Source organism: Triticum aestivum, chromosome 7D, assembly GCF_018294505.1.
Source record: "Triticum aestivum cultivar Chinese Spring chromosome 7D, IWGSC CS RefSeq v2.1, whole genome shotgun sequence".
In the NCBI taxonomy this organism is placed as follows: domain Eukaryota; kingdom Viridiplantae; phylum Streptophyta; class Magnoliopsida; order Poales; family Poaceae; genus Triticum; species Triticum aestivum.
In genome coordinates, this window is record NC_057814.1 from 369,407,994 (window position 1) to 369,422,285 (window position 14,292).

Here is a 14,292-nt window from a genome sequence, read left to right on the forward strand (position 1 = left end):
GTGAAAGGATGGGACGACTGGGAGCGAACTGTTGTAAGGTACTGTACTAGTAGAAGACGGGGATAAACGGCTGCAAGCCCCCAAAGAGTTCTCGAGAACTATGCGGGACCCACTAGATGTCATGTCTACTAGACCCATATCGTAGGCCTGACGGTATAGCTTCTGCCTGTTCACACGCCATGCCGGCTTGTGTGTAACTTCAATTAATTTCGCCAACCGTTGCGCCTCCCACGACCTTCAGCCTGTTCGCACGCCATGCCGGCTTGTTTGCTATTCCCGTGTGCATGATACCAGCTAAGATACCACCATTATGCCAGCCTTAACCATCGCATGCAATAATTTAGTGCACCTTGAAATATGAACATGTGTGGGGCGTGTATGTTTTTAATGACTTGAGACTATACCTAGCCCGGCATGCAAGATGAGACTTTATGCACCATTCCCCATACCTGCAGGAAGCCCGTTCGTCTCCAAATCTTTTCCTCTCCATGTGTGGAAACAATATGCCTGCCACACTCTCCTTCTCCCTCCAGTGGTCCCACCACTCCACCCCGTGTGGAAAAAATCTACATGCATGACTCTCCTCCCCCCGCGCTCGTCCAATCCGTTGTGACCAGCAATATTTCCACCCCTTCCCTCCCCCATAATTTACTCCAACAAATATGCCCACGTAGCTGTTACTCCCTCCTTTCCGGTTTATAGGGCTTATTTCAAAATTTTAGTTTTTCCATTTTATAAGGCTCAATTTGGTTGTTCCCATCACATGTTCAGATTCCAAGGTGCGTTAAATCTTTGCATGCAACTTATTAAGAGAAAATTAATGCATTCGTAAACATAATTTTTTGAGGAAAACAAGAGCATTAATTGGGTACTTTTGCAAACTACAAAAAGTATTCCACCACTCACCATCTAGATTGGTTGGTGAGATTTTTGAATTGCGCCCTATAAGCCGGAAAGGAGGGAGTACTACGTTAATCACGCAACATATCTACCGGGACGCTGCTTCAGTTACTTAACTTCAGGTGCATTGGGTCACTGATGGGCCCAACAGGGGTCTGGCCCACATGTCAGTGATGCAACTAGACCTGCAGTTAAGTTAGTGCAGCTAAGTCCATATCTTACGTAGGTGTGCCATTGCTCGCCATAAATACTGCGCCTCCCACGATATTCGGAAGAATGCTCACGTTCATCGCTATCTCCTCCCCTCCCTCTCACGTCCACCACCATGGCATCGCCCCTCCCAAGCCCTAGGCGCCCCTCGCTGCACCGCGCGGACGGTCACGCGTCGTCGTTCCGTTCCTCGCGCTAGTAGTCGAGGAGGACGCGTCGGTGTTCAGCTCCTCGCCGCGACGCGTCGAGGTGGACGCGTCGGCGTTCCGCTCCTCGCCGCCACTAGTCGAGGACGACGCGTCGGCGTTCCGCTCCTCGCCGCGACGCGCCGAGGTGGATCCGTCGGCGTTCCCAATCTCGCCAGTACGCACATCGGAGGACGCGTCGGCTCCCTGCTACGAGGACAACGCCGAGCCCCCCCAGCCTTGAGGAGCTTTGGAAAGAAATGGATGTCGCCTTGTGGGAGGCTTTGCCTCTAGCAGAGTGCGCCAAAATAGAGGTGGAGAAGAAGGCCGAGGAAGAGAAGCGCACCGCGGGACAAGCTGCTTGGCAGGCCTATGTCGCGTCCGAGAGAGTCAGGCAATTGGCTCTTTGGCAGAAGGCTCGTGCGAGGGCCGTGAGGGTGGCGCAGGACGCCCGTGCCAAAGCCCTGAGTGCAGTCGGGCCCAAGCGCCTCATCTATGCTTGGCGGTACGTGGACCAGGTGCACGCTTCCAGCGAGGAGGAGTACCTGTTGGCGCCGGATCACCACACCGGTGAGATCGCGCTCGCCCGCTGGCAAGCCGCCAATCAGCACCTCGCAAGTTGCGAGGCTGAGGAAGAGGCGTTGTGTCGGTGCGCTGGGAAACGACCGCGCACCAGGGCACTCGTGGTGCGCCGCAAGCGCTTCTGCGAGCGCCGTGGCTTTTAGTAGGAGTATAATTTTTGTTTCGTAAGGCGATCTCATTAGTTTTGGGACGCAAATGATAAATCCCGAACATTCAGGAATTATTAGCATCCTTAATTAAGTATGTAAAAGGGAAAGCTTGGAAACCTTGTGTATTCGTACGCATTTTGTAAGTACGTGCATATAGCACAAACTTTACTATATACTATCGCACTACACGTCTCTCTCTATATATGCTTGCAGACTGTGCTACTCCCTCCGTCCAGGTCAATGCACAAAGAGGGAAGACTTATACACCTAGACGGAGGGAGTACTACTATTACTTATGTACGTGCAAATGCACATTTTAACACTACGATGCGGTTTTTGTAAAAGTAGAAAAACAACACTAGTCAAGCTTGTGAAACGATTCAATGCAAATCAAATGCAAAAATGCTCATTTGATTGTTTGCTTTTAGCTTCCTTCTCTGTGGTTATTTCTCTGTCGTACTTTGTACGGAGTATCTCACTGGTCAGAAAGGATGCAAATTCCCAAACCGCTTCCTACACACTGTATCGAATTTTTTGCCTAAGAAGTTGTGCCGTGCAATTGGAATTCCAACTTGAGTACTACTACTAGTAGGAGTACCAGGGGCCAGTTCTTTTAGGCTTCTAGATTAGTAATCCCATAACTACTACCTCCGTCCTGGTTTATTGGTCCCCATTGTAATCTGTGTCAAATTTTGATCATAAATTTAGCTAATGAAATGTTAGTGCATGTCACATGCACTAACATTTTATCAGTTAAATCTTTGGTCAAAATTTAGCACAAATTACAATGGTGAGGAATAAACCAGGACGGAGGTACTACTAGTTGTAGTTTAGAAGCCCAAATAAATGAGTGAGGCGCCTTAATGTTACTCTCCACTGTGACTAGTCTTATGGGAAAAGCTAGGGAAGCCGCCAAAAGAACTGGCCCTAGGAGTAGTAGCTAGGGATACTAGGAGTAGTAGCTAGGGATCGAGTGTGCGAGATGAACCGGAGAAACTAAATGCAGAGAGATGAAATGCAAAAAAGACGGAGGGATGTGATGGTTGCTTGTCTGTTTATTTTACCAGGCCACTTATTACTGGGAGTGGTTGGGTTTTGTGATATGACGGCTTTACTGCCGCGCCACGAGCGGGGTGAGACTCCCGTGCAGTGCCGCCCTCTACACTAGTACTACTACATCGGTCGTGGTTTATCCCCCATTGAATTTGACTGAAGATTTAACTGACAAAATGTTAGTGCATGTCAACAAAAACAATATCGTTGGATTCGTATTTGAACATAGTTTTCAATGATATAATTTTAGGTGACATGCATCATCATTTATTGTACTATATATAATGTTAGTTCAATTTTTGGTCGTACTAATCTATAGTAAGGTGCTCGTGCGTTGCACGGAAGAGTGAAATGCATTGATCGGGGAGTTGTTTATTTTGACAAAGGATGTGGGGGTCATCTCATGTGTAACGGGTATCGATAGGTTTGTTCGGATATTATTTCATCTCTAGAGCTCACAAACATCCGGGTGAAATAGATAAAAAAGTATCTTTTGCAAACAAAAGCGTTCAACTATTCAACCTGCATCCAAAACCTTTGAAGAAATAAATCTTATTGTGCTTTGCGGGAAATGATCTTCAAGAATTAGTTTTTGAGTATCCATTGTTATACATGTTGGCTACAGATGACATGGCACTTTCTTATAGTCAACAGTTGGCTATACTATTTAAGTATTAACCATGCCCTTATACACCTAGACGGAGGGATTAAATCAGGATGACTTGGAAGGGGGCAGAGGATATGTAAGAAATGGTTCATCATAAGTCTTTCACCAGTACTGTAGTAAAAATTCATACATGGAAGATTCTAGACTAAACCATAAATGGATACACTTTTATTCATGCGCGATACTCCAATAGAGCAAGATCATGCATGGAAGTCTCCACATGCTTAGACAGCGGATTACACTGAACGAAGACTAATGATCAATATTTAACTTGATAATGCAGATGTCTAGGTGAACCTCCTTGGAGTCCCTGTGCACATTGTTGGGGGTCAAATAATACCGTGCGTCTTCCATGTTCACATCGGCAGGAAGGTCCCAGCTCGGCAGAGTCCAAGTCAGCTTGATGTAGCCAGTGTCGCCGCCCACGTACCTCCGAGGGGTAGTAATAGTGAACACGCACCCGTACATCGGCCTCGTGTCAGTGTCAGCGTTAGCGGCGTCGCCCCTGACGCACACTACAGAGATGTGGCAGCGGCCTACACGGGCCTCGCCGGTGCCCATGATCAAGGGGAAGACGCTGCCGTCCTCCTCTGAGACTAGCAGGCGGTGCTGATCCTCCAGCGACTCCGGCACGGTGAACGGGTAGCACGTCTCGTACTTGATGTTCTTCGCCAAGGGCCAGTAGTGATCACCGCACGCCTGCGTCAGGTGATGCACGATGTCCGCCGGCGAGCCCCAAAACGGTACCGGGCACTCATAGCAGTAGACGAAGGGCTCCTTGGAGGCATCGACCAGGCCGTCCATGAAACGGGAGTGGCTGTAGGGGATGTTCCGCTAGTTGAATATATGAGCAAGTTACTACGAGATTTAGTCCGAATAAGCACAAAATAAATCATGACGGCTATAACAGAGATTAAACTAATCATGCGGACTAGCATAGTAGATGAACAGATCGAATCTAGGACACAGTCTAGAAGCACGAATTCTACCACGATTTTGAACAGGAAGGACAAAAACACATACGGTGCAACAGGAGCAGCACCATTGGCGTTGAGGTTGTCGCTCATGTCGTTGAGGAAGAGGTTGCCGAGGCCGGGGAAGAAGTCGTCGTCGGTGAAGTCGACGCTGCTAGCAGTCACGAGAATGCGCTCCCCAAATTTCAACAGCGCCCACCAAATGGAGCGCAGGAGGGAGTGGGTGTAGGGGACGTTGCGGCCGCCGAATGGAGCGCAGGAGTAGCCCACGAAGCAATAGATGGTGCTCCTCCCTAGTCTCTATTCTTATCTCTATCTCTACTACTCTTCTTTGTTTTTTATAATATACTAGTTGTAGTTGTCAAATCGAATAGTACTACGCCGTCCACTGCACGCCCGGCTTAACACGCCTCCTCGCCTCCATCAAACCCCTCCGTTAAACCCGCATGCAAACCGAGAAACCTACTCCGGCCCGCGGGAGGAAATTTGCCGGTTGCCGTTGGAGAATAATAGAGTCACGTCCAATCCATTTGAGTTAATTGCGTGTATGATTCTCCCTCTATAAAAAGTTAATTGCATCCTTAATCTTGTATTCTAAATACTCTGTGGGTTCCACTGTCAGTACAGTGTACATGACTTGCAGGCTGGCTACAGATTCGTACAGAAAGTTAAAATAAACAAATCCATGACTGGCAAGATTGGAGTTAGCACCGATGGCGGTTTGTAGTCGTTCCACGCTCGGGCATTGAAGTTTGTAACTATTTTAGATTAGAACATACTACTCCTCCGGTGCTAGTAGTAGAGCAGAGTCCTACTCCACTACTACTCTACTCAAGCAAGTTAGGGCATAGTAGCAGGTACTGTAGGGGAGTACCAGTACTGTGATCACTCAAGCAAGTTGTCTGACTTCAATATGACCCTACGCTGCTGGTATGTGTCTCGTAAGTCAAGCGACGTGCTGTAGTCATCATCACCTGTCCACTTCCCGCAGCACATATTCGCTTCTCCATCTTTGTCCGCTCTTCCATCCCCGCTAAGGTGCCTCCCCCCTCGTCCAATCTTCCATCCCCACTAAGGCGCCTCCCCCCTCGTCCGAAACCCAAGCACTAACAATGGCAGAACCGAGCAGCGTCCACCAAAAGAGTGGCTGGAATTCGCTCCCCACAGAGGTAATCAAGCTCATTGTTTCGCGTGTGGACAATCTTAGTACCATGCCGCTCGCCGCGTGCTCGTCGGGGCTGTACCGTTTACTCAAAGCCCTCAGGCCGGAGCTTTTTAAGCCAGCTCCTTGCTTGATGATGCCGCCTGATCTTCAGAAACGGCGTGTCACGCAGCATAACGATCGTAGGGTGGCGAGTATCAACCCCTTGACTGCGATCCGATCCCCGTCACCCTCAACTACATTAATAGTATGTACTGGATCGGCATGAACACATCTTGGATGGTGCTCGTTGACGGTCGCGGCAGCTGGATGCTTGTGGAGGTCTACACCCGGCGATTGATCCCCCTTCCTTCGATTAACACTGCACTGCTTTGGCACCGCGGCCCAGAATACTCGGAATCTTACAGTAGCCAACATGATACCAAGTTTGATTTGCTCAAGGTTGTAATCTGCCAAGTGCCCACAAGATCTACGAATTATAAAGACTTCAGGCTAATTGCGTTCTTCAACCGCGGTCTCGCCTATCTGACAGGTCACTGCGGTAAGTGGATAAATCTGCACGTCCATCATAGGATCATACATCCTCCAAGGTTCTCTGATGCCATTGAACACAAGGGCTTGACTTACGCTGTCGACTCCTTCTATGGCTGGACGTATTGCTGGCCTACTCCAGTCATCGCTACAAACGGCTGTTACAGCAGTATGTTACTTTCCTATGATATCATGATGGCTTGCTTATATTACTGTCAACATTTACTGAAAAAATATTCATGCTCATAACATGTTGTTCTTAAGATTGACTACATCAAGAGCCCTTTTTTATTTGACTCCAACTTTTTTTGAGGGTTATTTGACTAAACTTGATATGATGTTGTAGGCCACCTTGTGTCCCTACCCTTCCTAATCCCAGAACCTTTGAAAGAAAAGCGGCATGGCAGTTGCAGGTGGTTCCTGGCTCGATCAGACGACGGCGAACGATTGATGATCGTTCGCACGTACCGGACGTGTTGTTTCGTGGAATACAATCACAGTCACTGCAAGGTCTTTGAGCAGGATCCCAGCTTCTCTGGGCCTTCAGGAATTTTTGACTGGAGGTTGGTAAGTAGCCTTGGTACACGCTCTCTGTTTGTCGGACTAAATTATCGGATTAACCAGGAGATAACCGACAGCAAGGATCATGATGGCAGCGCAGTTTCGTTCATCAGGCAAAACTGTGTGTACGCAGCGTACCATGCGTATCTGCATGCACCATACCCTGATATGTGCCGCCACGCTCTACAGCCCAAAGCAGGAGAGAGGGTCGCAAGTATCAGACTTCGACCTGCTGGCTGGAGTTTCCCCCGTCAGGCACCCATCTGGTTCAAGCCGTCAGCCAATCTCCACACCTTAATAAATAGTAACGTCTAACTGAGACAGTTAGTTAGATGCGTACACTTGTGTAGTAGGATCTTTATTTAGTTTGACGCATACACTTGTTGTTTTTTGGTAGCCCTTTTGTAATGATGGCTGATGTTTGGTTTGGAAGAGAGAGCTGCGTCTTCACTCTTCTGGCCTGCTTACTGCTTCTGTTGCACCCCCAGCCCTGGTTGCTGCTGCTGCTGCTGCTGCTGTTTTCAATGTACAATCAGTAGTATATTTCATCTGTTGGTTGAATAAATGTGTTGTTAGAACGACAAACACAATGTTTTGGAAGTCGTTGCATGGTTCGGTCCTTTAGTGCCCCGTACCGTACGTAGCGCATACTATTTTTCTCTGACTTACTGGGCTGCAAATCTTTCAAGACGAGAAGGGATGCATTCCGGCCTGGCCAAAGAGTATGGTCAGTGTCTGTTAAAATTAATATCAAAAGGGGTTGAAAATTCCAAAAAAAGCAAATGGGATATTAGTTTCTTTTTTTGTTTTTGTTCTTCACTGATATCTTATACGTATTTCATTGGATTTAACATGACATAGTACTAATTTGTTTTTAAATTTGTTTTAGTATGGCTACTAATTTTTGGATTAAGAATATTTTGTTCCCCAGCAAAAATTTGCGAATTTTCAAAATTTCCCAGATATTTAGTTAATTTTTTTAACCCTGGTACTAACCAGAAAATGGGCAGCAATTCTAAAAATGGTAAACGGGCTGCAATAAATTCCATATGAATTAGAAAATGAGTAAAAATTATAAAAATAATAGCAAATGAGTTGTACACGCCACAGATTTCGAGGCTGACTTGTTTACGCAAGGCTTTGTCAGCCAACACACGATTCTAGCAGGAGTGACTGTTGGATGTCCATCCAACGGCCGACGTACTTCTTCAATCTCTGATCTTCCTGCTCCAGCCGCCTAAACTAGCGCCGACAGGACTGCCTGCTCCCTCCTCTTGTGGCCCGCTGTGATGCCGCGCGGGCTTCCCCGGCCCACCCTACTCCCTCCGCTGGCCTGGCCACACGCAATCAACTGCCTCCTTATTACGCGAAAAAATGATTCCTCCCACTGACATCTGGGGCGCACCGTTTGGGAGGCTGACCTGTGGGCCTACTAAGTTGACGCGTACGCAGGGCTTGTCAATTTAGTCAACAAATGATTCTAGCAGCAGTAACTGTTGGATTTGAATCGAACGGTCCTGCTGCTTCTTCAATCACTGCTCTTCTTGCACCAGCCACCCAAACCAACACCGGCGAGACCGTCTGCTCCTGCCTCCAGTGGCCGGCTGTGCTGCCGTTGAGGCCTCATCGCCCCCTACTACTCCCACCGCTAGGCAGGCCCTGCGGTGACAGCAGCCTCACACCGCAGCCGAACCAGTGAACCCTCGTACCCCTCTCCACGTGGGCATCCACTACCGCGTCTTCCCCGGCTCTGTGTCGTCCCCTTCCTAGGCCGCGCCTTCGTCCACCGCCTTGGTGCTCTCGGCGTGGCGTGGTCAATGTGGTCAACGACCGACTTCCATCGGAAGAGTACTGTACGTGGAGAGGCTGACAGTTGGGTCCATGGCCACAGCCCAGTTTTTTGTGATTTGCCAAGTAAGTCGTTTTGTCAGGCCTGTTGGGCTGCAAATCTTTCAAGACCAGGAGAGTTTTCATTCGGCTGGCCGAGAAAATGGCCTATCAGTAATGAGAAATGGGTTGTACATTTTTAAAACACATCAAACCGACAACTAGTTTCAAATTTCTTTTTTTCATTTTGAGATTTTAAATTGCATTGATTTTTATGCGTGGACAATTTGTTGGATTTTATATTGATATATATTTATTTTTAAAATCAGTTTGAACGTGACTCGAAATTTCGGGATTAAAAACAGTTCGAACTGCACCGAAATATGCAAAATTTCGTATAATTTTTTAACCGTGGCCACAATATGGCCTGTAATGCTAACAAAAAGAATATGGGCTCCAAAAAAACCTTAAGAATGAGCAAATGGGTTGTAAATTATTAGAAATAATGGCAGATGGGCTGTGTGATGTTCTCCACAGATTTGAGGCTTTCCTAAAAAAGGTTGACGCACAAGCAGTGACTGTTGGATGTCCATCCAACGGCCGTCGTGCTTCTTCAATCTCTGCTCTTCCTGCTCCAGCCACTCAAACAAGCGCTGGCGGGACTGCCTGCTCTCTCCTCCCCGTGGCTGGCTGTGCTGCTGCGCAGGCCTCACCACCCCACCGTACTCCCATCGCTGGCCTAGCCATCCCTCTACTCACCAACACGTGTTGTTATTCTCCGGCTACGGCAGACGAACCAGTAAACCTTCGTACAGTCGTACTCCCCTCCGCGTGGGAAACAACTGCCAAGTCTTCCCTGGCTCCGTGTCATTCCCTTCCTAGGCCTCGCCGTCGTCCACCGCCCTGGTGCTCTCGGCGCGGCCTGGTCAACGTGGTCAACGACCGACATGCATCTGAAGTGGACTGTACGTGGAGAGGCTGACAGCTGGGTCCACGGCCGCACGCAAGGAAATGCCACCTTAGGCGCAAAATAATGATTCCTCCACCTGACATCTGGGACCCACCGAAAGGGCCTCTGTATTTCGCGAAAAAAATGTTACCGCCGCTGAAAGCTCGGACCCACCAGCTATATCTTCGCACGCAAGGAAGTGCCTCCTTATTACGCACAAAAAATGAATAATCCCCCTGCTAGCTGGGACCCAGTATAGTGGGAGGCTGACTTGTGGGCCTACTAGGTTGACGGGGACGGAGGGCTTTGTCAACTTAGTCAATATGCACGATTATAGCTCCAGTGACCGTACGATGTCCATCCAACGGCCGTAGTGCTTCTTCAACCTCTGGTCTTCTTGCTCCAGCCGCCCAAACCAGCGCCGGTCGTGCCTCGTGCTCCTGCCTCCCGTTGCCGGCTGCGATGCCGCGGAGGCCTCACCGCCCCATACTACTCCCACCGCTGGCCAGGCCATCCCTCTACTCACCCACACCCCCTGTTATTCTGCGGCGACGGTAGCCTCACATTGCATCCGAACCAGTGAACCCTCGTACTCCTCTCCACGTGGGCATCCACTGCCGCGTATTCCCTGGCTCCGCATCGTCCCCTTCCTAGGCCTCACCGTCGTCCACCGCCTTGGTGCGCTCGGCGCGGCGTGGTCAATGTCGTCAACGACCGACTTCCATCGGGATAGTACTGTACGTGGAGAGGCTGACAGCTGGGTCCCCGGCCGCAGCAAGGAAGTGCCTCCTTATTACGCGCAAAATAATTATTCCTCCACCTAACAGCAGGGACCCACCGGACGGACCACCGTATTTCGCGAAAAAATGTTTCCCCCTGACTGCTGGGACCCACCAGCTACATCTTCGCACGCAAGGAAGTGCGTTCGAAAAAAAAACGATTCGCCCCCTGACTGCTGGGACCCACCAGCTACATCTTCGCAGGCAAGCAAGTGCCTGACAGTCGGGACCCACCTGGTCGAAGCGTACGCTGCGTTGTCATTCTGGTAACGAACGTGTACGTACATACTGGTCGATGTAGAGGCGCGCACGTGTCGTAGTAGAGGCGCGCACGTAGCATGTACACGTACGTACAGCTGCAAGTGTGCAAGAAAGAAAATACGGCCACGTACATACATACGGGCAGGGTCTCGAACGCCTACTGGCGCATCCGTACAGCCAGGGCTCGTGTACATGGCTGGGTCGGAACGGAGAAACTGCGTCGTCGTCGTGTTCATGGGGAGCCAACCGGCTGGGTCGGAACGGAATGCATCGTCGTGTTCATCGGGAGGGCTTGGACGGAACAACCGATGGAAACGAGGCCAGGCGTATCACAGAACGGAGGAAACGGCCTTGTGTTCGACCGGCCACGGTCAAAACGGGATCCTGTTCATTGGGAGGGGTCTGGCGTACCGCAAAACGAAGGAAACGAACCTCCTACAGTCAAAACGGGGGTCCTGTTGATCGGGAGGGGTGTGGCGTACCGCAAAACGGAGGAAACGAACCTCCTACAGTCAAAACGGGGGTCCTGTTGATCGGGAGGGGTGTGGCGTACCGCAAAACGGAGGAAACGGACTTGTGTTGGAGCGCTACGGTCGAAACAGGGGTCCTGTTCATCGGGAGGGGTGTGGCGTATCGCAAAGCGGGACTCCACGGGATACTGTTCATCTCCACCGTCGACCCCCTCCAGCCTCCACGGGCTACTGTTCATCCACCGTCGATCTCCTCCAGCCTCCACCTGCGACTGTTCATCCACGGGCTCCTGTTCATCCAGCCTCCACCGCGCGCTACTCCACGAGCTACTGTTCAACCAGCCCTCTCCTCGGGCTCCTATTCAACCACCCTCCACGGGCTACTCTTCATCCAATCCTCCACCATCTACTGTTCATCCTGCCCTCCACGGGGTGGTCCTGTTCATCCAGCCCTGCACGGGGTCCTGTTCATCCAGCCCCAACCGACTCGATCGATCGGGGTCCTTTTCATCCAGAGGCAACACCACAGGGTCCTGTTCATCCACCCCCACCGGGAACTGTTCATCCAAACCCCTCCAGCAACGCTCACTGTTTATCCAGAGGCAGCATCGATCAGCTTCAGTTAGCAGCAGCAGCGAAGGAATCGCTCGATCGAGTTCAGTTAGCAGCCATCAATCGATCGCTCGGGTTCAGTAACGCGTAGCCTGCAGTGCGATCGCTCGGGTTCAGTTAGAGCCCAACGCCTCGCTCGGGTCCAGTTAGAGCCCAACGCCTCGCACCCACGCGCGTGCGTGTACGAGAGAAACGCGCATCGCTCGGCCCCGACCACCCACCGTAACCGGGAACACCCCGATATTTTCCTCGCCCTTGCTTCTACCATGGTTTTTCGGTCATGGACGGCCCAAAGAATGTCATGCAGCTGCGTCTCCGGCCCGCCCAGGATGAAAAGTCCATTTTCTATCATGATTTTTTGTCATAGAAGTAGGACCCCCCACATCTATGATGATACCGGGTTTTGTCACAATTATCGTCATAGAAGTGTCATAAGTATGACAGTAATTTTTTGCGTTCGGCCCAAAATGTCACGGATGTGTCTTTTTTTGTAGTGTACCTCCAGAAAGAATTCACCATTGCTCTCTCTCTATCTCTCTCTGTCTGTCTCTCCGTCTCGTGTTCTTGCTCTCAAACCCGCAGATTTAGATCTCTTTGCTCGAAGCTCCATTTCCGAAACTATTTCGGGGAATTGCTACTTGGTATGTGACTTCCCCGTTTGTCCAATTAGTTTTTGTTGTAGTGGTTTATATTTTGAATAATTAGCTACTCTTAGTGCTGATGTAGATGAGCTTGCATATCAAATTCTTAGAGCTCTATGTAGTTTGAATGCTTAGTATAGCCTCTATGCATGCTTATGAGTGGTTACTACCAATCTTGCAAAGTTTTGTTAATAAAATTTTGTGGTATTTTTTTCCAGAAATTTGTACGCATATATGATGAACTTCTTTGGAAGGAGTTCTTTGAGGCGGAGGTCCTCGGAGGCATCTTCTAGTAGTGCCTCAACCCGTCGGTCTTATGTTGAACCAAGTGCAAGTTCGATACGGGGTGCCGCTACCAAATCATGTTTATGGCCGTGCGACAATTTCATGTTGAGTGCCGGTATTATAGAAGAAGTTGAGCAATATGTCCATAATGCCGAGTTCGGCCCGATAAGTGCAACCAATACCTCAGTCTTACAGAATCGTTTACTAAAGAGTTTAAATTTCATCCTCGTGAGTCTAGAGTGTCGTTTAAACTTTATGATCGTTCAGTCACTATGCCTCTAGATGCATTCTGTGTTGCATGTAAAATTCCATATTAGGGTTTGATGGACGAACCACCAAGGGCTGAGTACGAGTTATTTTTAACTAGTCTTTGCTATGGTGAGAATAGAGGGGTGACGCAAGGTAGAATAAAAAGTATTCATTTCCCATCAATTCAATACTTTGCACCGTTTAATAAAAAATGCATCGTAGGCAAACAAGACTGTAGTACACTTTGTGCCCCTGACTTGAGCGTCATTTACACCACCCTCACTAGTGCTAAACGCTATAACCTTGGGGCGATTGTTGCACGTAGACTGCAACACAATGCTGGTAGTGGATATTTTTATGGTGGGATTTATGCTTCACGCTTAGCAGAAGAGTTAGGTGTTTCACCTGAGCCTAATGGCCCCATCCTTCCCACTCAGTACTTAGACTTTGATGCCGTGAAATGCCATAAGTTCCTTACTGGGGAAATCCATGATTATACTTATAACCTATTGTTCAATAAAAAGTCTGTTGTGGACACCTTTTTGCCTGCACCTACTCTCTTTGATTTTCACGGCAAGGGAAGGTATTATGTTCTTGAGAACGAGGCCTGCGCACACAACACAGAGGTTGTGGTTCTTCGGAGGGCTGAGGAGTCTGCACCAAGAGCCTCCGTGAGCTATCACTCTGATGATTACGTAGGCCACGAGTAATGATTACCAAGTTAGGCCAAAAGCCTAAGCTTGGGGGAGTACATATTTCCACTGACATTACATTCATGTTCACACATTTCATTCCAGTTGTCGGTGTCCACACTTTTTCATTGTATTACCCATGCTAGGTTTATTTTCTCGCCTTCTTCTTGTGTGTTAGAAAAACTTTGAGAAAATCCAAAAATATTTCCTACTTCTTTTCGGTTTTTATTTCTAGTTTAAATTAGTTGTAGTATTAAAAGGAACCCCCAAAAGATTTTTTGAATCTTCTTCTTGTTTGTTGGGAGCTTTCCCGTGTAAATAGTTTTTCCCCTTTTTTCTCTTTAATTTGCTTTCTTCAAGAAAAAACTAAAAACTCTAAAAATATTTCAGTGTGTTTCTCTGAATTTCTTTTTATTGAGTCATGCCAAGGAGAAGACCACGATGAAATTGTTGAGTGGCTCTCATATGCATTATTGTTGAGTCATAAAATGTTTGTAGATTCCAGCTTAGTACATGGCAAAGTTGTCAGAATCGTGATTTTGAGTCGGATCGG